Raw genomic sequence first — 24,410 nt, 5'->3', positions numbered from 1 at the left:
TTGTGACTTTGGCGAAAATAACTCTTTAATATATTAAAAAGATTTTATTATCAAATTTCTACAAACAATGTTTGGCTATACAGTAATTTCCATTTTTGGTGAAATGACCAACATTTAAAAAAATTTTTTTCTTTGCTTCAATTTTTATATTTTTCAGGACTTATGTTGGCTTCAAAAAAGCGACATGAAATACATTTTTTTTTCTTTTTTTTTGTAAAAATATACAAATATTCCAACAAATAAATAAAAAGAAAAAGCAATTTTTATTTCGCTTAGCATTGTTGAAGCCAACGTAAGTTCTGAAAAACATGAAAAATACGGGAGCAAAAAAAGAAAAAGAAAAAAACAGCTCCAGTACATCGGATTCCACGTCAATGTTTATCTCGTTGGATCAAAAATAAAAAGCATTCGTGCAGTAGCGTTATGGAGAAAAAAAATTATGGGAGTGAAAAAAGAAGGAGAAGGAAACATGAAAGAGAATATGAGAGCAGAGATAGGAATCATGCAAGAACGGTGTAGAGACGGAAAAATCGAACTCCACTTATCTAGTACGAAGGCACGCTGCAATATTGAGGAGAGAGCTAGCGCTTTTTTCCGCTTCCGTCTGGGATCTACTAAATTCGGATCTTCAAGGGCCACTAAATTCACATGCGCCTTTACAATGCACCTACATGTATTATACCGTCAGCCAAGCAATGCGCGCGTGAAAATAAACCGAATGTGCAGCGTGTATTTCGTTAGGTTGTGCAGCTCGCCCGCAAGCGTGCCTGCGTATATAGGTATTAGGTAATCCGTAGCCCACGAGACCATCTAGACAACTCTGCCAGTAAACAATATTAGCGAGATGAGAAGAGAGAGCCTAACAGTTAGGTATAGGAATTAAGGTACAATGCGAGCTCACGAGAAAAACTTCAAAGGAACATGAGGGCCATACCGAGGGCCATACTGCATACGGATACACGATGCAGAGGCGAAAGTTACTTTATATATGTGTAAGGTAAAAGTTGTAGTTATTGAAAGTACTTTGAACTAGCACAGTTTTGAGGGTTTTATTATAAAAAAGAATCATTTTGATGATCTTAAAAATAGTAATAATAATAATAATAATAATAATAATAATAATAATAATAATAATAATAATGATAATAATAATAATCATAACAATAATCATAATAATAAATCTTAAATTCTTTATACCAAGTCAATGCACCACATGTATAACTAGAAACGTACTTGACGTCGAGGTGTTGCCAGACACAGACTCCACTTAATCATATTAATTTGTTCCATAATTGGGGACATTACGTTTCGCTGGTAGGATGTGCTTTTTAGTGGTATTGCATCTGATATACGCAAATATACGGTAAATTTTTACGAATTTGAAGTTATTAGAAGTGGTTCTAAACATTCCAAAAAGTTTGACATCAATCGGAGAGACTAGACACAAATCAGAGATGAGTAGAGTCTACTCATCTCTGCACAAATTTTCAGAGTTCTTGTTGCAAGTAATTTTATACAAATTTATTTAAAAAGCTTAACTAAAAGTTGTTCCATGGCTAATACTTTTACCTTAGTATGTGGGATCGGTTACTCGCGAAATTCGGGTGGGGTCCGAAATATCGACAGTTCACTTCAATTTTGCAGTAAAACTATGAATGTTCATTTTAGCGACGTGTACTCCGACGACAACGATAGCTCAGTGCAGCGACTATTCAGTATTTCGACAACCAATCACGAAGCAGTATAAGAAGAAAGTCAAAGTAAACTGCCTTATGATTGGCCTTATGAAAACAATATCACGTAGGTATTAAATTAATGTTATTTTTATCAGTAGCATAATGTTCTAATCTTAGCTTTTTAAAGTCTTTATTAATTAAGAAACAAAAGTTTGTATTAACCAAGAAACAAGAAACTAATATTCATCATACTGCGCTGAAAGTAGGAACTTTCGTCCTGCTTCACGGAACGAAAATCCCTTCTCTCGGCGCAGGATTGATGAAAAATCGTACACAAACCACGGGAGGAAACAAAGAATCCCTCAGATCGCATGCTTATCGCCCTCAGCTTCGCCTCGGGCGTCAATTGCTTACGATCTAAGACATTCTTTATTTTTCCTCCCTAGATGAGTAATATACTATTACTCAAAGTTTCTCGTAAACTAAAATACTTATGATTGATCATACACCAAAGAGCGGTATTTTTATTTTTATTTTATTCTTTTTTTTTTCGTAGTAAAAACTTGACATTCGATATTCTCTTGTATACAACACTACGTGACTTTATAATATAATATATTTTAAGCCAATCGAAAACTCGGAAATTACATTTCATCCGCACTTAATGAATTTTTTCAAGACGGTTCCATTTTGTTACAGCAATGCGTTTAAAAGTAAGCATCACAAACTCGCCATTATTTTAACGTCTTCTATTGTCTTTCAATACGCAGCACCGAATAGCAGGGGTGAGCCACAAAGATAGTGGTTCGAAACAATAATCGTGACCCACGTACAAGTATGCCATAAATTGCGTTATCGTGACGCGGTAATTTCAGACTCGCTATTGAATTTCGTTAATTAACTTTGTGAAAAGGAAAAGGACGACTCGTAGCGTATGCTGGCACCACGGCTGGCTTACGTTTAAATGCATCCGTGTTCGTTTCCATTGGTTAGGTAAATCGTATTAACTATCGCATGAAATTATTCAAGTTTGATTAAGAGTCCACTCATGTCCGGGTAGGCAAATAGTGGAAGTGGGTCAACCAGGAAATTCACCTTTATTTTTTTTATTTCTGCCGAACGACAGAAACAAGTACCATAACGACAATAAACATATCAAGGCATCGCGTCGTTGTGAATAATTTTCTTTTTTTTCCATCTTATCAACTGATCACTGGAAGATGCAAACGACATATGAAATTATGGTCTAATTAACTTTAGAACTCTTTGAAACTTACTTCGTTACAATTCTTCTAACGGAAATAAATCATTTCGATGACAAGTTTGTTGACTGAACTACCATAAGCAACTTTAAAATGTGCTCATTAAGATAAGTTCAAGTCAGCCAATGGTTTCTAATCTATCACCCGCACAAGATGGAAGCCAGACGAGACATTAGGTTGTTCCTGTTAGAGTACTTAATACAAAAATATAGGTACAATAAAAGTTGAAAACACAAAAGACGATGATTAATTTTTATCGTAATGAGTTGGAGTATACGTTTATATGCTCTTTTGATTCCATCGAACTATTCAAAACATTAGATATGTAAGCATTTTTTGGTTTAACACGACAAAAAGCAACCAGCACTCATTTAATGGCGAGATTCCACTAGTCTGATTAAACGATTATGGGTGCAGATTTTCGTCTGTACCATGTGTAAGTCATATAACTAAAATATAATAACATTTCAAGCCCCTCTGATTTTCTTATTATAATTATATTATGTTAAACTATGTGAGTGTGGATATGTATAATCACATGTATGCATGAATAAGCCATTACATTGGAGTAGCTGAGATTTGCTCTTGGGACCCCCCTTACGCGAAAATGTAAATAAACCCCCCCCCCACTCCATTCAATTTATCAATGTAGTTCATGACGAACGATAATGAAACTGTGGCATAGGGCGTTGTTAAATTGCATTATTCATACACCATTGATATTGAAATAATTTGCTTTAACCTAATTAGTCAAAACGCTACAACACTAAGGGTCAACGTTGACTCACGAGGGTACAAGTAAAAAAATATTTTTGAGCAAACTAATGTAACGATAAGATTAATGTGTGAAATTTGATGCAGCTAAAAATAAACAAGAGAAAAATATTTTAATGGATAAATTAACTAAAGATGCCAATTGGCCTTTAGTCCTTGTGCTGCAAAAATAGTTTATTTCACACGCACAAATGCACGTAAGTATGAAAACTAAAAGTACTAAGATTAAAGTACTATTTTGAACCATTTTAGTTACGGTTTTCTTTTTCAAGAAAAAAAAAAAAAAATCCATGTAAACATTCTAAAATTAAAGCGTCTAAACTCGTTTTGGAGATTAAAAAATCCTATTTGCCAAGCGCACACTTTCAAGAATCAAAATATCGTTAAATCAAAAAATTAAATAGTAACACAATACTTATTAAAAATAATTATAATTAGGAGCATGTAACTTTTTCATGATAAAACTCTTCGCAAATATTTGCTAATAACGTAACACTGTAAGGAACTTTGAGTTTCCGATTAGGTTTTCATATACATATATTCTTTATAGTCTTAAGAAGTCCTGATATGATAACATTTTTGGTAACTAAACATTTCCCAATTTTTACATTGTTATAAAACCATAAATTTTTTATTTGAAAATTGATAACTGCCCATCTCATCCTAGCAATTTTAATTATCAAAAGAGAGCTACAGTGCTCTGGTACAACTAAAGCACCATTCCCACCACTTTTGATTTATAGTATGCTAAAAATACGGCTCTGCGTAATAAACCTTTACTGATAAGTTATTAAGAAAAAAAAAAACCTCCTACAGAAAAAAAAACAAGTTGATACATTAACTCGGCAAGAGTACCGTATCAGTTTAGCAAATTCTACGGTCAATTTCAGAACAACAAAAACAACCACAACAGAAGACCGTCCCGAACATGTAAGCCAACACCCTGAAGGCTTGAAATTTTAAGCCCTAGCCGACGAAAAAAAAAGGAAGAGAGAAAAGAAGAAAATAAAAACTAAGCTCCGAGATTACGTTCACGACCATGCGCGCCGCTATGTACTGCCAAGCATGTGTCGTATTACAATTGATCCACGTACCTATATGTATACATATCAGAATATTATACGGACGCTACGGCAGCGGACGGCAGCGGCTTCGCATGAAAGCCAAATCTTGATCGAGCGCGGGACATGTACGTGTAAACACGTTTTGTACAATAAGCAGATCAGCGAGTAGACGATAAGAGCAAATACGAGTCTATTCGAAAGTACACGCATTTGTTCACGAGTACCAATACGTAAGACGACGACAGCGACTTACGCGATAGCACTTTATCGAGTCGACGGTCGGGCGAGCGGTCGTGTGCAGTATTTTGACTTTGGTATCGTCGGCGCAACCATTCCGCTTCTATTTACTGAAAAGCGCGTTTAAATTGGATTGTCACAGCTCAACAGATCCTTAATTTTTTACATTTACTTTCTCTTTTTTTTTTTTCTTGCATTTCTTGCAGCGTAAGATTGAAAACTTTAAATTAATTAAATAATCAGCGTTTTTCTCTTGACACCCAAGTAAAAGTTCAGTACAAGTTGAGTACAAGTTCAGATTTTACTTTTTTAATTAAAATAGGACAAATACATCAGAAAGTTTGTTTCCTTCTTTAAGTTTTGTAGTGTCATCAGCACTGCTGTACAAATCGTGTGGATGTTAATGGGTTCTGTTTGGAAGGAGCTACGAATAGCCACGAATTCTATGTTAACAAAGCTGTGCATGAGATTATATTTTATAGCCAATTTTTTAATTTTTAAGACGAGCGAACCGTATGATTATAGTAGATCGATTCCTTAAAATGTGTTCAGAAGTATAGACCCAATAAGAAATGTTGATTTTTCGCCTGCAATTTCACAGTTTTTGTGCATTGAATATTGTTTTGTTTCACATACTGATCGTAGAGGATTTCAATAATTCTTTCTCTTAAAAAGATTGTGTTTTTTTCTTACCAGTTTATGACAAAAAATTACAGTTTATTATGTTGTGACATAATGTTTATTATGTGTTTATTGTGTTGTTGAGACTGCGTATACTTATTTAAGCAACGAGTACGGAAGAAACGATTTTTTGCACGAGTGGTAAAGCAACCCATGTACCAACGATTTATATATAGCATACCACCCTATTTTTGTTTTATCAACTATTGAAATCCGAGTATTTAAATCTTTTAATTTTCAATAAGTTGGAGATTTTCCACGTGCAAATTCGCAATGTATACATGCAAACACAGAAGCACGAGTAAGTATTTCGGTTGATGGGTGAAGGCAAATACGAGGCATTGGGAATCAGCCAAGGAGTCGGAAGCCACGTCCCGTGGGCCTGTTGTTGTTCTCCATTTGGTCATAGCAAATGACGATCGGTGTGTACAGGTACACAGGATTGCGAGTAGTCGCCACGAACAATCTTGTCGTGAATCCGCTGGAGAATAACCGACACTGAGTCAAGAGCTCTGCAGATTATGGTGAGAGCGTGTATAGGTGTAGCTCGACTTCTCTCTTGGTATTCTCGAGGCCAAGTTCGTTGGCGAGAACAGTCGATCGTGGAACTCTAATGGGTACAAGGTTTTCGTTAATCCCATTATAAAATATAATGACTCTGCGGGATACGCGTGACTATGAAAGATGTGAGAGTTGAAAAACTTTTTTCAAAAAGAAAGCTTCTGTTCAAAAGGACTACTTAGACCTTATCGGAATGAAACTTGCTTGGTTTTTTTATACTTTCGTATTAACAGAAATGTGTTATTTAAAGAAGGCGAAAAACTTATTTTCATATCGTATTGTAAATATAACTTCTTGTAACTTGATTATTAATAATAAACGAAATCTTGCAATCTTACTTTTAAGGTTGAAACGCAGCTGACATCATCTATATTCCAAGCTCCGGTTTACCTTCGGAAGTAGCGACAGCTCTTTGCCTGTAAGGTAATGAAGACTGTTAATTGCATTATATGATTGTGAGCAAACAATTTTATGTATTTATAGTTGCAGTTCGCAATTTTTATGAATATTTGTCAATATAGATGTATATGTTTTAACACTTCAGACAGGAAAGTGAATTGACTGAGATTCTATTATAAACATCAAAATTTAGTTAGTTAGTAAAGTGCAAACTACTTTGTCACGGAAATTGTTTAAAGAATTTGCAAGTCAGTAGTATATAGGTAAACGTTCATCCAAAAATAAATCTGTTAAAGTTTTTTGAACTATGGGTACATGTAAAAAAAAGTTATTGCATGTAATTATGTAGTTTCAGGTAGTTGCTCGAGCTTCGCCCAGATGCGTAAGTGCCCCTCCTCTCATTTCTTCGAGAGCGAGTCGGCCTCCGAAATTCTCCGTTATTTTCCTTTTCTCTCTCCTCTTGTGCCCTTTTGTCTTCTAGGGGAGTAGTCCTAACGGACCTGTCCCGTGCGGGGAGGTTAGTTTTTAGTCGGTAGGCACACCGGGTGAATCCGACACTACCGCCGGAATAGCCGGGGTGTCTATGAAGATTTTCTCCTCTTCGCTCCTTCCACCAGAAAAAAAAAAAAAGTTTTAGGTAATTAGCACGAGTTAGCATGCACTCTCATGGGGTATTATCTGCTATGTACATAATTCAAATAAGTAGTGCACACGAACTACCTGCAGGATCATGATGAAAATCGAAAATCGATAGAGCGCAAATTGGACTCATTAGAAATATTTTGCATCTCTAAAAATATTGATTGGGTAGCTGTGAGGGCTAAATGGTTTGAAATTGATGCTTTTTCGGCTATTATGTGTAATACAAAGATACACATACTCGGCTGGCGATAAGTGGTTAGGTGAATCCGCACTCATTTGATTTCCACTGTTTCGACAACACTAATTTAATGTTGTAACGGATGGAATGTATACTTAAACTTTTTTTCCACTCCTCGTCAGTTAACCCAGCGCTCTCTGCCGAAGCATCGGTTCCAGGCTAATTAGCGTCCCTGGAGAAGCCCCATGTTTCCCCTTGTGGGGCAAAGAAAAAACCTTGAAATCACTCTCATGGAAAATTCCACGGAAAAATCCGTCCCGAAACAAATATTTCCGAAAAATCTTCACCCAACGGGGCTCGAACTCATGACCCCTAGAACGGTGCTGTATCAGTACCAAGCACCTTTACGGCTGAGACAGCACTGCTCCTCTACAATTTTAAAAGTATGACATTACCTATATTCGTATTTCGCTGAAAAATTGTCATGGACACTAAAATTTATGACAGTTATCTGGCACTGTATTGACTCACAGGTAAGGGGAGATAGCCGAAAATAATAACGATTCCCCAGGGAAAAATGATCCCTCTCGATTTCAGTAGATAAACCATCGTTAGTTATGTAGTTAAAATTCCATGCAATAAGTCAAAATCACTGGAGGTTTGTGCTGGCAATAAAATTGAACCGTTCACTATCATTCTCGCAGAAATATTTTAGCAGAAATAAAAATAATCAATGTTGCTTCATCTGAGTACTATTTTGAGTATCCTAGATGTGTAGATTTTTTTTTTTTTAATAAATACTTACTAACGTAGTATATTTATTTTTAGGCTTTTATTGTTAGCGAGTACATTCACCTTGTTATTATTGGTTTACATAATACAGTATTGGTTACATGTTACATTATTGGTTTCATATATTTAAAAATATTGGATAAAGTTTTTTCAATTGGTTGGTGCGGTGATGATGTCACAAAGCCCACTTTAGCGAAGAATCTAGGTGATAGGCAGTGTTGCTGCGAGAAGGTCACCCATTCCTTCACGAGAAGCATTGCGTGGTGAAAAAGCACATGTGAAAATTCACAGAGGTACTTGCTCAAAAGAAGCGTACTGGCCGGGAATTGAACCCGCGGTCTCCCCACAAACCGACCCACAAACTGTCCGACCGAGCCATCGTGCTCTTAGAGATGAGTATTTAATTAAAAAGTAACCAATTAGTTGGCCACGTGTTGTTTGAAATTGTATTCTACAGTCACGATTCAGAGGTGCTATTCGGACAAATGACGTCCAGCGATTTGTACAACACTTAGTCATTTCACCACGTTATGTATCTTTTAGTATTGTGTTACAGATATAGTTCACAAGTACAAATGAATAACAGGACACCAGAGTTGGCGAGAAGAGTCCCTGGCCGCGGTCTGAAGGACTTTGGAGGAAGGTAGGATCAATAAAACTGTTGAGAAAAGTGGAATTATCTTACCCATACCCAAGGGATTATTTAATCCAAACCTAAGTATAAAACTACCCTTTTGTAGGGTTCACTAAAAATAATTATAATTAAATTAACAGTGAAAATATTACAACATACCGTTCTTACAATTGTAGTTGTGAAAGCTCAGCTTTAACTACACATCATCAGAAAAATATATGTAACTTCGACTCGTATTAAAATAGCAGTTTTCGTATACTTGGTAGCGCATGTCGCCAGTGCAAGCACACATTATAAGTGTGCCTTTTCATAAAATTGTTCAATATCTAAGCGTTTTAAAATTCAATCGGACCAAAGTATTTAGCAGTATCAACGCGATTCTCCAACCACTTGTATTTCCAACCATCTGTCATCGTCACCACCCGCATTATTTCGTTATCACCTAACCATTGGTGTGCCAACCGTGAGATCTTCATCGTGATTTTCCAATGAACTAAAAATGCCATTAAAACTTGAGAAAAGATGATTAATGCCCTCTCAATATAATTAGGGACCAAAGGAAAAAGTTGAGAAAAAAAGTGCTGAAGAAGTTAAAAAAGTTTATGTTTTCGTGTCATCTTAGCAGAACAAGCTCTCCATCGTCCCTCCCTCTCCTCTCTCGAGATCCTCGCAAACAAGTTCCTCCCTCGGACTGCGCCCGAAAAACATCAGCGAACTTTTCATATCAGCGGCAGCGCGTCTTCCTCGCTCCCTCCTTCTCGTCGTCCATACATCCTCGCGAGCGCGACCCACCCATCAACTCTCACATTCGTGCGGATCATGTTTTTCGTGCTTTTCTCACTTGCACCTATACGCAGCCCCTAACACGGGTTGTTCGGTCTTGCAGATTATCTTTGTGCAAAATAAACGCCCTGCAGTTTCCAAGTGACTGTGCGATAAGGTGGTGATCGCTCCAGACCGTACGGAAGGAAGGGAGGGGGGAGAAAAGGACCAAGAAAAGGACACAGTGATGTGTCTGCAGCGGACGCATACGGGCGCCGTAGGGTATGGGTATAGGTGGTGCAACATCGCGCAGGAGAGTAATTGCACCAGTGCTGGAAAGGAAGCTCCATCTCGTTCCGGTCCTACACGAGGTGCTACACTCACGGAAACACGGAAGCGATGGCGTAACGCAGGGAATTTTCGTCGAAAATACATCCTCCTGCCCTCCCTCCAGTGGATGCTAAAAGCAAGGACATGGCTATTGGTCAGGTGCATCTCATGCAGCGCCACCCTTGGTGTCAAAATCGTGCAACCGCGGGTACCCACATATCCACATTATACGTCAACAGCATACACCGATGCACACTTTTCGAAAAATTAGCTCGAGTTACAGATCCAGTTTGGCTCAGCTATATGTATACCGCACTCGATTATCTTTACTTCATTTGGCAGACTATGGTCTCTCGGATTAAAAATCAAATATGTCGTATAGACAGCTTTGTTCAAATATTAACTGTCAGGTGTACGAATAATACAAGCTGATATCTTTAATAGCATATTTTTTTCTGAACAAATAATTGTTAGGGGACTTTATGTTTTACTTATTGTACGAATATACAATGAAAAATGTACTTTCTAGTTTTAACTTTATTAGTAAAAATAAAAATTTTGTAAACTTCTGATACGATTTTCAAGATTTTTTTACTGATTTGAAATGTAAGTGCTGTGAGCAACTTTCACGTGCGTCTCTCTATTTTTGTGGAAAAAATTTGCAGAGTCAGATTTTTTAACAAGTAACTAGTTATAGTTTCAGAAAAATACTTTAAAAACGTTTCCTCTTTCCTGGAGCCACGATATCATATAAATACTTAAATTTTGTGCATCACGAGATAATTTAACTTTTTTTGTAAAATTAGCATGATATTTTTTCTCTTGTGCCATGTCCCAAAAGTGAGTAAATCTTTTTTTTTATTTAAAGAATTTTTAACTTTGATTGATTGGTTGGATAGCCTATACATGCCAAATTAAAAAAAAAAAAAAAAATACATTTGAGAAACTACGTGTGTTGGTGGTACATGAATAATAGATGAATAAATGAGCTAGTACTGACTGTAAGCATATCACTTATTTGTACGTAATTTTATATTTACTGTTGACGTAATTGTATATTTAGATAAACAACAAATGCCCATGTTACATGCGATCATGAATTGAGTTTTCGACATTCTATAATCAGTTTCACAATACCACACATATTACATTTCCAGGAGAACAAAACTTAGACGATACGATTGGGACGTGCTTCGGTTGCTGTGCTTTGAATCGTCGGATATTCGCAAAGCATGACTATCAGGAATGCCTAGCGCACAACCCTATTATGAAAACAATTTCATTTTAGCCAAACTTTGAACGAAAGCTGAGCTCACAAAGTACAAAACACGAACCTATACAATCCATACAAATGAGGAAGATGCATTAGCGGAAAGCACTGGCAGCTGTCTGTGTGTGTATGCTAACTAATTCATGGAGAGGCCCGTGCAATAATTGATGACCATCGCGGATTGATACTTGATACGCGTACATAATGGAGGAGAAAAATATTTCAAAGATCCAATACTTCCACGATTCTCCTCCCCAGATGAGATTGACGAAACATTTTTTTACAGCTGAGGGAAAAAAAGTGTGAGCGAATAAGGTGTACTCTCTTCTTGTCAAAACAAGGTGATGAAATTATACGGTCTCGACGACGCGACTGTAGCGGGGTGAAATCACTATTCCTCCCCTTGTTCTTCTTCTATGTAGTAGTTTCCATTCGTTTTTTCGTCGAGCAAGGTTAGCAGTCGGGTGACCCTTCCTCCCCATACTCCACGAATATCCCCGCGCTACAACACACACATGTATGCACCCGTGGCACAACGCTGAGGTTGCAGCTGGCCGTGGATGATTTACGCGTGGGGGCGATGAATCATAATTGGCGCGCGTGAAAGCTTAGCTGATTTTAATTTACGGCAGCGCCGACACCATGAAGGGTACAGGGGTGAACGAGATAAGGGCTCGAATACACCTGGTATGTCTCCGCGCGAAAGCGTACGGTATCGGGTATATCATGTGATACGTGCCTCTGGTCGCGGTAAATTTGGGCGTTGGAGCGGGATTTGGAGATTTTTGGTTGTCCCTCGGCGAATAAGGATACAATTCGCAGTTTCGTGCGAATTACGCAGCGATTTATGGCTTCGTTCGAAGAAAATACATGAAAAAGCCACCGTTCTTCGTACCGTTTTTTTATGAATTTCATGATGACACGTTAAGATGAGTATTTCCATTAGCCATGTATTGGATTTTTCATTATTATACATCATCTATATAAATATAATTTTAACATGTAAATCAGGGAAAAAGGGTGTAACCCTCACTGAAACCTGTGTTCAAAATTTTTTTCTCGTAGGTACATAGCATTACAAGTAAAATGAGCCCTATCTCGAAGGTGTGGCTCAAAATAATTTTTTCTATTAAAATGGCAGACATAAACGGGATATTTTTTGTGGATTTCCTCATATAACACACACTACCGTACCCCGACGCGACTTCATCCGCATTGTATAAAATGTTTGAAATATATCTTCCTACAATACTTCTGTACATCCCAAATGTTTAAGGAATGCACAACATAGTAAATTTTATCGCAGCTTTGCCCGCTTCTTATCCATAAATGTTTAAAATATTTGATTTTGTTTGTATTGATTTACATATTCAATTCAAGTATTTTATATAGGGGTAAAGCTACGATATAAAACAACACAATTGTTTTAGCAGCATTAATCTCAATGTTGAAGAAGTTGTTAACATTGGGAAGCAGCTGTTTAGAAGTAATTACTTTATAATGCTTGTTTTGCAGTACTTGTGGTTGGCAATCGTTTATAAGATTCTATTTTTTTTAGGGATAAAAGGTGAAAAACGAGTTTTAACAACTTTACCCCCTACAACGTCAGAGCAATGAACAGAAGAGAGCAGTGATTCTGGAGTCACAGGCAGCTCTTCTCAAAGTTATCCTAGCCCAGAAAATGTTGAAGAGCAAAATTGTGAAGGAACTTCCGATAAAGTGACATTCCATTAATTCTATCAGTTAAACAAAAACCTCATTTGCGGGATCCAAGTACTAATGTTAAAAAAAGAGTCCCTTACAACAAACAAGAATTGTGGAAACAAATTCAACGTGAAGTAGAAGGTATGTACTTAAAAATCATAAGTAAAGTAAATCAGCGGTTAATAAATAATTTTTCTTATAGGTGGATTTTCTGTTGGCGACTTAAAAAAACGGTGGAAGTACCTCAGGGATTGTTTCACCAGAGAAAATAAAAAGCTGAAAAAGTACATCCCAAGTGGATCTGCTGCCTCTACCTCTTCCAAAAAAAGGGCTTTCGACACTTCGAGTTGATGCAGTTTCTGGATGAATGTTTGGAACATAGACGGTCGGTAATGATTATTCATTCAAGTTTACCTGTTCTGCAACAGCATTAATAACATTTTTTTTATAGGACTATAAGTAACATGAACGATGGAGAAGGCAGTGAGTACAACAACGACGGAGACAACAGTCAGACGGCTGATGACAGCAACTTCAGCCTTGATGATGATGAGTCGAGTGTCTCCACAGCAGAATCTTTTGCTCGTCGTGACAGTTCCATCATTACGGATACATCATCACCAACAAGCTCAGTGCTACAAACTCGAAAAAACAAAAGTTATTAAATTTTGTAGCTTATACATCTGTACAGTTATCATTGTGCTAAATAATTACTGAGTTTCATTTTGCATTGCAGGGCTGAAAAGGGACTCCAGTGGCAGTGTTTTTCAATCCGAATTTTTGAAGTCTATAAGTGACGCTGTCAAACCTCCCGATGAGGTAGAGAGAACTCTAATTCAGCTAAGAGCAGTTCTACGACAAATGCCATATGCGCACAGACGAATGCTTCAATTGCATCTACTTCAAATGGCTTATGAAAAGGAAAAGGAATTGGGACTAGTTGAGTAAATTATTTGTAATTATTAAAAGTTGCAAAATTTGTTTTACTGAAAAAATATTTGTATAAATAAAACGACACAAGAAAGATTACTGAATAGTTAAAAATTTTTTCTAATTAAAATTCATTATCATTTGCTTTATCCCATTGCCACCCAACAGAACCCTCAGTCAAGAAATACTGAGCAAAAGTTTATCTCACAGCAGTCGCTTGATCAGCTTTTTGTTTCTGAGTTTTCTTGGAAATAGGTTTGACACGAAGGAACCTATTAGGTGACAAAGCACTATCACTTTGATCTGTATTTCTTCCATATGATCTTTTGCTAGCAGGTTTATCTAGCTCTTTAGTTATTACAAAATTATGTAGGCATACTGCAGCTAAAATGATTTTTTCCGCTTTCCGAACTGGAGCAAAAAGAGGTCTTCGAAATAATCTCCAACGAGCAACTAGTATACCAAAAGCACATTCAATCATACGTCTGGCACGACTCAGTCTATAATTAAAAATTTTTTGTTTCACAGTTAATGTGTCCCTACGAGAAAACGGTTTCATAGTATGCTCTGTAAGAGGGTATGCGTCGTCACAGACATATACAAATGGCAATGTAGAACTTCCAACTTGAGTAGGTAGTGGGATGGACAACGTATTATTCTGAATGTTTTTACAGATTAAGCTGTCTTCAAACACACCACCGTCACTTCTTCGGCCTTCGGTTCCAAGATCAATTAAGGTGAAGCGATAGTTTGCATCTGCAGATGCAGTTAAGTTAATGCTGTGGAATCCTTTATAGTTGTAAAAGGTTGATCCACTGTGAGATGGAGCCTGAAATCATAAATTTTTTTTGTCACCTATAGTGGGATGTTAAAATATGTTGTTATGAAAATGAATGTTTACTTACTTGAACTGCAAAATGTCTACCGTCTATGGCACCAATATATGTAGGAAAATTGCATTTGTTCCCGTACTCTTCTGCTATTATATTCCACCCAGTTGTGCTTGGAACTGCTAAAAATTCTCTTTTCAATTTCAGCCACAGAACGGTGCAAACTTCTTGAACAATTGCACATACAGTGTTCGGTGCAACTCGAAAAGCGTACCCTATGTATTTCATGCTATCTCCAGATGCAAGATATTGATAGACAAATTTGAAGTCTTGTTCGAGCTGAAATGGGTCTTCTCACAACAAAAGCTTTAGTTAGAACAGGGCCTACTATTATCAACAACTCTTCAAAAATGTCATGAGTCATTCTAAAGTAATTGAAGTACACTAAAGGATCTGATTCTAATTTTTTCACCAGATTGTCGCTGTCACCTTGAAGTTGTCTTTCTTGCACTGAGAAAATGGGGCGCACCCACATACTTCTTTTTTTTCTTTTTATTTGAGAGCCGTAAATACATTTCATACAGCTTAATCATTACACTTCTCACTTTTTCTTTGCGGTATTGGGTCATTGCATAGGTCGTGTAGACTTTCCACAATTTGCCCAAAGTTCTTACAATTTGTTTTTCATCCATGTCAGAAATTCGATTAATTATACGATTGATACTTTAACAGTTGTTGTTGACATTAGCTGCTGACTATATTTACAGGTTGCATACTGTATTTACGCTTTACGCAAAAAAATTTGTCATCGCACACATGGGTACAAAAATACAGGCGTAACTTTATTTTTGCCATGAGTGCGAGCGAGACAGCATGTGCAAAGCCAACAAAACACTCGCTGTGATTGGTTTGAAAACACTTACGCGTGTATTTTTTACTCCCATGTGCGCGATGACAAATTTTTTCGCGTAAGCGTACCTTACCTAACTTTTCCTGATCCTATAATTTTAAGCAATACTCGATACGCTTTGCGCTTAACGTGGTTCCATGTGCCCGAGCCTTAAGAAATGAAGTGCGTCACATCGTTGTGATTTTTTTTTTTTTATTAATGTTGGACTCAAAAACTATTGAATTCCATTTTTATAAATGTATAAACTCATGAATGTCGATTTAAAAAGATGTTTTAAAGTTCAGTTGCCAATGCTGGTATTATTGCAGGCCTGTCTGTAATATTGTGCACGTATAATTATGATCAATTTCAATGCTAAATCAACTGGGTATCCGAAATAATACCATCATAGTGGAAGAGGTTATGAGTTCTCCAGTTATTGCGGACGTGATTTTTTGTTATACAAATGTAAAGTTTTTAAGGCTATTTTGGAACTGAAGTTTATGAACTAGGAACTCTATAACTTGATTTAATGATTTCAAGTGTTTACTAGCCATAACTCATCAGTTCAATTAAAATATACGCATTATTCGAGAGTACCGCAATAATTGGAGCAACCGCAATTCGCTCCGAGGGTTAGCGTGGTGGGAATAAAGAGTTCGACAGTGGTTCGCAAGGTGGCAGACGATTTGAAAAGTGAGGACGCTTAATGCTTATTGGGATAGATATTTTTTTTTTTAATGCCTCATCACGGATATTGTTGCGTTGTTACATGTTATTATTCGGAGTGAAGTAGCGTAGTTAGGTTCTTTGATTTTCCCCGTTAAAAAAAAGTGTTTAAAGTCGGCCAAGATGTACAAATGATGTACAAAGAAACAAGTTAACCTCACTTTTGTTTCAATGAAAGGAATTAGTTTTTGGTATCGATATACTAATAACATGAAAACGTCCGCAGATTTCTCGATCCCCGTCATACCCGAGTATATCTATTGTAACTTTCTTGTATTTAAAATATGAGTTTAGAGATAAAAACTACTAGTAAAACATATAATTACATATTAATTTAAAAACACTTAAGTTTTTGCCAATAAAAATATACATACATACAATTTCTATCATATCTCTGTACATTACGATGATAAAGCGTCCTCATTTTTTGAAGGGGGGTACCACGTGACCTATCTATATCTGTTAACCCTCAGAGCGAATAATACCCTCGTTTAAATATACCCTACTTTGAAAAATTTCAGATTACCCTACATGTTTGGTTTTTTCTGTACTATGTGGCATTAGTATAAATTAGTCTTTAGATTACCTGATTTTGAAAGTCCAACATACAATTGTCCATTTGAAAAACAATCAGAGCGTAAGAATCTATATAATTTTATGAGATGTATTATCACCCTACATCGACAATGTGCTGATGTGCGTGTCACACGTTACTGAAGCCTGCTACGAACTTTTACTTATTGAAGTAACTCAATAAAATTGATTGTGGGAGCGGCTCAGTCAATGTAAAGTAACATTAAAAACATAATCACTCTTCCTCTAGTGGTCAAAAGTAAGAGCTTCCTTTCAGAGCTGTTTGGCAATTAGTTTTTATGAGTAATATAAAAACAAATCTATAAAAGGATCGTTAATTTTAATAGCCGATTAAAAGTTGTAATTAAACTTCTGTCAAAATTTAAGATCCATTGGTTCAGTAGGTTTTGAGATTTTTACGAACATACGAACAAACGCTGTCCCTTTAAATAATAACTAGCGGCCCCCCGTCTCGGCTTCGCCCAAGACTTACTCAATGGAACACCGTAGTGTGTTGACATGTAAAGTGAAAAGTTCTCATAATATAATTATGCTGAAAAGTACCGTGCTTTCCTTATGCCATTAAATGATCGTTGGCCATAAGGGGCCGTTGATTTGCAGTTTCTCCCGTATAATTTACGAAAAGGGCTATTTTTTGAATCTGTTAAGATTTAAAACTCTCAACAAATATATTTAAAAAAAAATTTTTTTCACTTATCCCACAACTTTATTACCAGAGCAACAAAGACCTGAAGCTGAATCTTTACATTTTTTATTGCCACGAAAATACAAATACATTTTCTACTTATTTAAAAAACTTAAATATTTAAGAGATTACTGTGAGGCTATAATGAAAAGCTGATCTCTCAAGTAATGGATTCTTTATTTGTTGATTTTGACGCTGCTGTTCCAATCTCGATAAATTTTCTGCATCAGTTTTTTGACACCTGAAATTGTATTTATTAGATACATTTAAAGTTTTTCTTCCAATTCACCCTCTTGCGACTTTTGGCATGCTTAAGACTTCTGTGACCCCTCAAGGCTGTTTTCTGTCAACTTTGTTAAGTTCTAATATATTTGTTGGCAAGTTAATTCGACGTCCGATGGCCTTAAAAAAGACCGATGAGCTTTTTAAGTAAACTCTTTCTTGACTGAAGTTAGTAGCAATTGTGACTGTCTGGATACCTCAGGGTGATCTTCTCTGGCCTGATGTTGAAGCCCTATACTGATCGGGAGAAAAATGACAAAGTCCGAAGCTTTGGAGCTAGTTGTAGAGATCTTTCCCAACGTCTCCTAGTATAACATCAAAGACGTTGGTGTCTACAGCACCTCTTTTTTTGGCTGACTCCGTTGTTTTGGTGATGTGAGATGGGAAGATTGGTTTGTCATGCTTGCTCGTTGGAGACTGTCCCATTGGCTCAAGTTTTTTTTTCTCCATAGCTGTTAGGTTCGCCCAGCGCAGACCTTGAAGAGGTTCGGTGATTGCTGGTTGAATGCTTAGAGTCAAGAGGGCAATTTAGGGTCTTCGGTCACCGGGGTTCCCAGCCTTGCAACGAACAACTCTGCTCGTGAAGTCTGCGAGTGAATGACTGACTTGGATTAATAGTGGCCAGCTTTACATAGTCTTTCAATCGACGAATAATGTTCCCGGAAATGGTAGTGAAAATGGATTTGTTGGTAAGGTGGTTTAAACTTAGGTGGCCCTTCAAAGAACTGAGAACGGATACAATCCCTGAGATTGAAGGTTAAGTAGTGAACGTAAATACTTATATTGGCCCTAAAAAAGGTCAGTGGTGAAATTTCTATTCATTCCTTATTATTATTCTTTATGATAGAGGGCCAGCTGTGGGTAGCTTGACTCTTACCCTCAAAGTCTCTATGTGCGGTGGCTGTCTTTCCTGGCTTATATTTGTAGCCAAATACTCTCAGACGGCACCCGGCGGGATAGTGGAACGGCCACAAAACTGTGAAGTGTTGAAGCAGGTTGTGCTCTGGCTAAATACGTCTCCTGGTTTTCCAATGGAGACGTTATTGGTTAGAATAATTTTTTATTGGTGGCACTCGTCAATCCTGGGAATTCAGGGTGGATGTAGACCTAGGTCACTTGTCTATTCGAAAAGAGTGTCAAAGGTAACCGGGATACCCAGCTGCACGAATACTATCCACATTTTCGATGCAGTTCGATGAACTGCCGGTAGACGACTGCAGGAATTTCCGAGACGCTGCGGTCTATTACAACCACACTTATCTAATTCTGGTGCAGGTAGCCTTGATTTTGTGTCGACAACACCTAGTGGATCCTGTTAAACTAAAATAAAAAACTAGCTTATTTTTGCATAACTTTAAGCTTATTTATTGCTATTGTTATTAAATTTTTCAAGATTAAAACTATACTAAAATAATCTAAAAAGTGTCAAGAATCGGTATGCAAAATTTCAGCACAATCGGTTCAGTGGTTTTAGCGGTTAGCGATGACAACGGTTTTAGCGACTTTGCTTAATATATTACTAGCAGCCCTCGGTCTCGGCTTCACCCGAGACTTACTAAATAAAACACCGTAGTGTGTTGACATGTAATGTGTAACGTTTTCAGTTAGAAATTTTACACATATTCCTGACACAGATCAGAACAAAAATCTTCTTATTAAAAACATATTTTTTCGGAATCCATATGGATTATTTGGTCAAATAATGAGGTGTAAGAATTCAAAAAAATAATTATGCTGAAAAGTACCGTGCGTTTTTTATGCCATAAAGTAATCGTTGGCCATAAGGAGCCGCTGATTTGCAGTTTCTTCCGTATAATTCACCAAAAGGGCTATTTTTTAAAGCTGTCAAGATTATAAACTCTCAACAAATATATATTGAAAAAAAATTTTTTCATTCTTATCTCACAACTTCATTACCAGAGCAACAAAGTTCTGGACCTTAAACCCTACATTTTGTACAGCCACAAAAACACAAATACATTTTCTACTTATTTAAAAATCGAAATTAGGATCTTTAAAGATTTCAGGGATTGCTGAGAGGGTACAATGAAAAGCTGATCTCTCAAGTAATGGATTCTTTGTTTGTTGATTTTGATGCTGCTGTTTCAATCTCGATAAATTTTCTGCGTCAGTTTCTTGACGCCTAAAATTGTATTTATTAGATTCATTTAAAGTTTTTCTTCTAATTCACCCTCTTGCGACTTTTGGCATGCTTAAGACTTCTGTGACCCCTCAAGGCTGTTTTCTGTTAACTTTGTTAAGTTCTAATATATTTTTTGGCAAAGTAGTTTGACGTCCGATGGCCCTAAAAAAGACCGATGAGCTTCTTAAGTAAACTCTTTCTCGACTGAAGTTAGCAGCAACTGTGACTGCCTGGATACCTCAGAGTGATCTGTGAACACGAGTTGTGATTGACTCGCACAAGTGGCTGGAGTTGATGGGAATGAGTGCCAATTGAGCACACAAGTGTGATAGCAAGGCATGAGTTACTGTCAGTAGCTACGAGTGTCAGTCTATCACACGAGTGTGTGGAACCGTCTTTTCCGCACTTGTTACGTAAATAACTATTTATCCTAATGTCACAAGCGGATAGGTAGATGTGTTTGAAAATTCCTACTTTTATCCCCAATTCTACGAGTTATCCTACTTTTTTATTATTATATAAAGAGATTGTGCGGGGTTCAGTTATGGCAACCTAGGCTTCGCCTCCCCCCCCCCGCCACCCCCTAGCCCGGACATCAAAAGTAACAAATGATCGTTAAAAAAAAAAAATTATTTTCATGCCTCAAATATAGAAGCACATGTTTTTTTTCACCACACCTCGAGGAGGGTTTTAGGCGCCCTTCTCGCAGCATAATTACATAATTTTCCCCTATTCCCTTCCAGAAATGGGAGGCCTTCCAATGTCTCTTCCCTTCCTTCTCGCAAGTGCTAAGTGCCCAGAGTAGTGCCTTTTATAGGAGCCGGAAGTTAACCACTACAATATAAAAAAAAAAAAAAATGCATAGAAGCAACAATTGGATTGAATTAAATTTTATTTTAAAAAATGATCTTTGAATTACTTAAACAAAAATATTTTTAAAGAATTTTACAACTGTTACAAACGTTGTTAAAGGACCCCACACCAACACAATGGGATTGTGGTTCGCAGTGAAATTTTCTGAAATTATAATATGAAGTAGTTTAATGGAATTAACAAAAAAATTTGAAATTTTAGTTGAGAGTTGAAACTTACACCAGGTAGGGTTATGATAGTTGTACACACACGGTATCTTAATTCGTACCCCGCGAGATTTTTAGTATGTAAAAAATTTTTTTCCGATGTGTGGAAAAACCTTTGCCACACCTTTTCCGTACACTGTGCGGAAAATCTTTGCCACACACTTTTTCCGCACACGATGCGGAAAAATCGATTTTCCATACTAAAAATAGTGCGAAAAAAACCCATTTTCCGCACACTATTGCGAAACAGTAGTTTTCCTACGAGTTTGAAAAGTCTTTGTTTGCGAACCGAGAGGTTTGCGGCCCGAGCCGAAGGCGAGGTCCGTAACGAGGTTTGTAAAGGAGACTTTTCGAACGAGTATCGGAAAACTGCTTTTTTGCTCGAGGAAGTACCAGCCTCTCAAAACCATCCGAGGGCGGAAATAGTAGTTTTTTTACGAGTTTGAAAAGTCTTTGTTTGCGAACCGAGAGGTTTGCGGCCCGAGCCGAAGACGAGGTCCGTAACGAGGTTCGTAAAGGAGACTTTTCAAACGAGTATTGGAAAACTGCTTTTTTGCCCGAGGAAGTACCAGGCTCCGAAAACTAACCGAGGGCGGAAAAATATTTTAATAATCAACAGTATACTCTGGTACACTTATATATTAAGTATAAGCACTTGCAAACATAACCTTAATTAGCTACCGAATGCATAGCTATCGAAAAACTAATGAAACTTGAGCAACAGTTTTTATTTAAACAATGGATGTCAAATGGATGAGTATAGAATAATGTCATAGCGAATGGACGCACAAGATAAAATACCTACAATAAGAGTTTTTTTTAACCCAATCAAGTATTTTTTTTTTTAAAAATAGTACAACTTTAACAATGTGTGTCTAAAATAAGGACAATCTTTCAGTTAATATCCAACTGCAGGAAGTGAGGAATATTGATATGAAGTATTTCTTGACTCATACAGTTCGTAACTGGTATTATCGATTTATCAACTTATTATTTATGGTTAGAGCAAATGTTTTATGAATAAAGGAAAATGAGTCTCATATAAGTGAATTAAGTAATTTTTTACTGACAAACCTTTTTTGCTTTTCTAATCAACAATAAAAATAAATAGTTATCAGTGTCCCACTACTTACAGGCCCAGTACGTCTTTGCTTTACTTCGCTATTAGACACTCTACCTACCGAGACGGTGCTCTCCCCACCCAGTCAAGTGTTTTTCATTTCCCGATACAAGATTTTTTATTTTTATGGCGAAAAAAATCGCCCTCCAGTAAAAAAAAACACCGCGGCCAAGCTCGATTAAAAAATTTAACTCGGCCAAAGTTTTTTTTCCTCCTGCGTTTCCGTACATTATAAATAAGGAGCAACTACAAGGGCGCTGTGGGTGCGGGGAGCCCGTCGCGCGCACAAAGGGGTCGGTTTCGCGGTTTTGCGGTGAAACGTCGTCGCGGGCTGGCTTCGGAGCTTGATCCCGGGCACACGTGCCGGTTGTGGCGGTGGTGTGTCGGCGCGCGCGCAATCGATCGAATCTCCGGAGCCCTTTTGTGGAACTTTAAACTAAATCCCGCGGCTTCTGAGGTATATGTTCTCGAAGCTGCACGAATTTCCCGAGCCATCGAAAAACCCGGAGCCAGGCTGTTGCTATACCACTCTCGGGAGGATCACGTCGGGATTAGCGTAAGATACTCTTTTGCTCGGCCCTTTTCGCCCCCTCCTTTTGTCCCTAATGCGATTTGAATGAGGTACCAGCAGCTGTGTATGTAACGTTGCATCGTGGTTATATAGGACTTCGTGGCATCCACGGCGATTCATTATTAACGATTTGTGCTCAGTAATCGTTTTACACGGTTACTTACTTTGTAAGACTAATGTTTCAGATTCTTGTGTATCATCAACTCTTTGAGCTGAAAGACTGCAACTTCTGTGTTATACTCTAAATGTGAAATGAGACAGGAAAGAGGAGGCGGAATTTTGTACACTTTTTATTTTTAAACATGAGTGTATCGAGAATGCCTTACATTTTTGTCCAAGTAAGTAGCATTACTCTCACTACAACACTGTTTATGGGTGGTAGAAATAATTTTTACCATTTGTGACCAATTCAGACAACTTTAGAATTGGTATCAAACTTGACAGTTCTCATTTTTGGAAATGCTTTGAAAGGAAAAATTCGCCAAAATGTTTACTATTGCACTCCAAAGAAAAAAATCCAGATTTTGAACCACGGATTTCCAACACGCTCCAATTTTTTACATCGTTTCGTGGAGGTCTTTAATGCTAGCTAGACACAACTCAAATCCTCACAAGGATCGGGATTATAAGCGGATAAGCTCAAATGTACAAGCTATTTTGAAAAGTTCCGTTTAAAGTAGTAACATTTGATTAAAAAAAAGTATATTTGGTCTCAACTGATAAAAACCATTAAAAAGATTATGAACGTATGAATGTCTTTAAGGTAAAAATGTCAGTGTCTAGAGTATTATTTTAATCCGAGTATAAGCCGATTGCTTGTAAGAAAATGTAAATTCAAGCAAAATATAATTATATTAAAGTTCAGCATGTAAAATTGAAATAAGTAACTGTCCTGTACGTATTACAGAAATTTCGCAAAGCACCGAGAAAAATGATGATTTTACTGCACAAAGCAAAAGTTTACTTCAAACTGAACATACATTTTGATGAAATATAACTTTTTTGCAAGTGTCTGATACACGTTAATACTATGTGTTGCCATTCCAGGAGCTTTTTGGATTTTTCTCAACGGCGGCGGCGGCCCAGAAAATATCTAACGTTGAAAAAAAACGAAAAAATAAAAAAGAAGACAAGATAGGAACAATTTTTTGTTGTCCACGAAAGAAGAAAAATAAGTTGGTACAACAAGTTTTAAAACTCAATTCCACATTTCTATTGATCCGGACAAGTCTATTCACACTACTTCTGACGTATCTGATGTTCTACATAACATATGAATCGAATGACAAGTATATACTTTGTAAACCCGATAATGCGGTTCGATATTGATTCTGTAGTGGACTGTACGGCGGTTAGCGAGGCGGTTAGCCTATGGTTGAGCTTGTGAAGCCAGTGTCCGTGATCCAGGAAACGGCAACTTCAATGAATCGTCTCTACAGCAAACTAAAGTAAATTAATGACTCTGAGCACAGAAATTAAACAATGTTAGGTAATCAAATGCTGCGTAGTGGTTCATTTAACAGCGGTTTAAACAATGAGTCGCGGTGGGTATGATCAGACCACGCGAGGGTGCGTGCTGTATAATATATATA

The 24,410-nt window shown here is 37.1% G+C and overlaps 1 protein-coding gene across 3 annotated transcripts in view; it reads right to left on the bottom strand.

Annotated features, from left to right (window-relative positions):
- Nucleotides 1-24,410, bottom strand: part of kek5 (leucine-rich repeat, immunoglobulin-like domain-containing kekkon 5 protein) — an 884,967-nt gene that overhangs the window by 744,662 nt on the left and 115,895 nt on the right. For all 3 annotated transcript variants that reach the window (XM_089596544.1, XM_089596542.1, XM_089596541.1), the window contains exon 2: nucleotides 6,594-6,671. The gene's annotated coding sequence lies outside the window, so the exon portion shown is untranslated. The remainder of the gene's footprint in view (nucleotides 1-6,593; nucleotides 6,672-24,410) is intronic.

This window comes from Copidosoma floridanum, unplaced genomic scaffold (assembly GCF_036245765.1).
Source record: "Copidosoma floridanum isolate Cflo_tuat_1 unplaced genomic scaffold, Cflo_Japanese_pri ptg000030l, whole genome shotgun sequence".
Taxonomy (NCBI): domain Eukaryota; kingdom Metazoa; phylum Arthropoda; class Insecta; order Hymenoptera; family Encyrtidae; genus Copidosoma; species Copidosoma floridanum.
This window is presented reverse-complemented; position numbering and strand designations above follow the sequence as displayed.